Source organism: Narcine bancroftii, unplaced genomic scaffold (assembly GCF_036971445.1).
Source record: "Narcine bancroftii isolate sNarBan1 unplaced genomic scaffold, sNarBan1.hap1 Scaffold_242, whole genome shotgun sequence".
NCBI lineage: Eukaryota > Metazoa > Chordata > Chondrichthyes > Torpediniformes > Narcinidae > Narcine > Narcine bancroftii.
In genome coordinates this window covers 327267-330766 of record NW_027211977.1, presented here as the reverse complement: position 1 = coordinate 330766, position 3500 = coordinate 327267, and positions in this window count along the sequence as shown.

Sequence of the window (3500 nt, the reverse complement as noted above, 5' to 3'; positions counted from 1 at the left end):
GATGTCTGGCAGACTGGAACTCAGCTCAGTTGCCGCCGCCTTTATCATCGCCGGCGCCCCGCCCCCCGCCGGCCCCACAGGCCGTGCGGCCCGACGCTTCTATCCCAGCCACTGACGGGAAGACGATCCCACCGCGTTCACTGTGGGGGTAGGGACTGACCACGGGGCGTCCAGTGTAGGAATTGGCCACTGGAATCCAGTGTACAAATTGACCACTGTATGGACTGATCACTTCCCTTACCATCATTCCCCAGGGGCTGGTGGAGAAGCTGTCGCTGGGACTGGACACCCCTCTCTGTAACTGGATCCTGGGCTTCCCAAGAGAAAGACCACAGTCTGTCCGGGTCGGCAGTAGAACATCGAGCCCCGTCACACTGAGCACTGGTGCGCCCCAGGGCTGTGTGCTCGGCCCACTTCTGTTCACGTTACTGACCCTCGACTCCAAAGCCAGAGGCAGGTCCATCAGGGTCGTCGAGTTTGTAGATGATACGACAGTCGTCGGCCGCATCGGTGACGACGATGAGTCGCACTGCAGGGAAAGGCGGGGGGGGGGGGGGGGGGAAATCTCGTGACGTGGTCCTGGAGTAACAACCTGCGTCTCAATGTGGACAAGGAGACGATTGTGGACGTCAGGAGGACCAAGAACGACCACCCTCCGCTACACATCGACAACTCTGCGATGGAAAGAGGGAAGACACCAAGTTCCTTGGAGTTCACTGAACTGGTGACCGATCGTGGACGCTCGACATCTCCTCATTTGTAGGGAAGGCGCAACAGTGCCCCGTCAACCTTCTACAAGAGCCTCTATCGAGAGCGTCCTGGCCAGGACAATAAGAGAGGCAGAAAGGGTCACTGGGGTCTCCCTCCCACCCCTATTGATGTGATCTGCCGGGATCATTGTCTGAAGAGGGCGTGCAAAATTGTTGAGGACCCCCTTCCACCCCGCATGCGGCGTCTTCCAGCTGCTCCCTTCGGGGGAAGAGATACAGGAGGATCAGAGCCGCACCACCAGGCTGAGGAACAGTGTTGGAACCAAGGGGTTAAGTAATCATGGCAAATATGCCTATGTACTATTCATTGTGTATTCATTAATCCATTACTATGTAACAATTTGCTATTTACTTCAATTATACTGTTTAAGGGAAATATTAATGCAATTAAGTAACAGCCACAGTATGTAGAAAAGTTGGCTGATTATAGTATGTGTAGAATTTGCTGCCTCCAAATACAAAGAGAGAAAATACTTTCATCCCCAAGGTTACACTGCTCATTGTAAAGCCCACATGGGAGAAAAGGATAGCAGATAGGAGAAGTTAGACAGGATGAGGTTGGAGGAACCATAGGGACAGTGATTTATTCTGAAACAGGCCAGTGACAGGAAGATAAGTGATGAGAGTACCATGACTGAGAATGTCAGAGACAAACAAAATGGATAAACCAATTTAGTAGAAATAATTAAGTCATAAGGATACATGGGAGGTGTTGAGTAGAACAGAAGACTATGGCCAGACGAGAACAAAGAAATAATTAGAAATATCTGGGGTATGAATTGACTTCTGATCAAAACAACAGGATGTTCTGGCCTTGGGGATTAAGATAGGAGGTCTACACCAACGATAATTGCAGAGCAGGAAATTGCTGGAGATAAATTTTAAGCAAGGAGTTTATCAAAGAAAGCCAACTCTTGGTCAGTGTAACAATGTTGATCTATATAAACAGAAGAGACTGGACAGTAGGGGTCAGTCTTGGGGAATAGCTCACCGAGCAGGTGACCTATGAACTAACGACTGAACCAGAGCTCTGTTAAGCTTTATTCTTGTACTATGTAATAAACTGATTGTGAAACCAAATACCTTCTCCTATCACTTCATTCAACGAGCACGCTGGAGTCAGACGACACATAGACTAAATTGAGGGTAGGGTAAAGCCAGAGTCCGACAATGTGGTGACCCCAACGTGATGAAGATGGAGAAGTGACGGAAGAGAAAGAGACGAAACAACGGTCGATTGTGGTGTGGTGATAACAACGTGGCCACTCAACAAAAGGAGGTAAGCAGACGCCTGTTTAAACGAAGTTCTGCTATTGGCAACAATAAAATTGTGTGTTGTCACTACTCTAGTAGAAGTCAATGAGTAAAGCTTAAAGAAACAGGGGTTAGAGTCCCCTGGAGAAAAACGGGGGTTAAATCAGCTGATGCTTGCGAGTGAATTCGCAAATCCAAATGGAGAGGGGAGATGTGGTTGTCCGACAAGGGATAAAGGACAACTCAGGAGGGGAAGGGGAGATTGGGGCTAAAGATGTTTTAAATAGGAGAATAAGGAAAGTGTTTGATGTTTTAGGAATGTTGTCTTATAAAGGATTCAAAACAAGAAAACAGAAATGGATAAGAAGGAAAAGTAATGATGGAGAAACGGAAAGGGAAGATAAACAAAGTATAAAATGGCTACGTTGAACTATATGACTTTAAATATTAATGAAATACATAACCAAATTAAAAGGAAGAAACTGCTAAATTTACTGAAAAAAGAAAAAATTGATATAGCATTTGTCCAAGAAACACACTTAACTGAATTGGAGCACAAGAAATTAAAGAGAGATTGGGTAGGACATGAAACAGCAGCATCATATAATTCAAAAGCAAGAGGAGTGGCTATATTAATTAGTAAAAATGTGCCATTTAAAATAGAAGAGGAAATAATAGATCCAGCAGGGAGATATGTAATGATAAAATGTCAGATATATTCGGAGTTTTGGAATCTACTCAATGTATATTCACCTAACGAAGAAGATCAAAAGTTTATGCAAGATATCTTTTTGAAGATAGCAGATACGCAAGGGAACATATTAATAGGAGGGGATTTCAACCTGAATTTGGATTCAAATATGGACAAAACTGGGAAAAAAATTAACAGAAAGAACAAAGTAACCAAATTTATAATTAAATCGATGGAAGAAATGCAACTTTTGGATATATGGAGGAAACAACACCCAAAGGAAAAGGAATATTCATATTATTCGGCTAGACATAAAACATACTCAAGAATAGACCTATTTTTGTTATCAGCTCGTATGCAAGATAGAGTTAAAAAAACCAGAATATAAAGCTAGAATACTATCGGACCATTCACCCTTAATATTGACAGTAAAGTTAGAGGACATCCCTCCAAGAATGTATAGATGGAGATTAAACCCCATGTTACTTAAAAGGCAGGATGTTAGAGAATTTATTGAAAAACAAATTAAAATGTATTTTGAAATAAATACGGAATCAGTGGAAGATAAGTTTATACTATGGGATGCAATGAAAGCATTCATTAGAGGGCAAATAATAAGTTATGTAACCAAGATGAAGAAGGTCTATAATCAGGAAACAGAGCAGTTGGAAAGGGAAATAGTAAATATAGAAAAAGAATTAGCAATGAAGGAAGATATTACTAAAAGAAGAGAATTGGCAGATAAAAAAATAAAATATGAAACACTACAAACATATAAGGTGGAG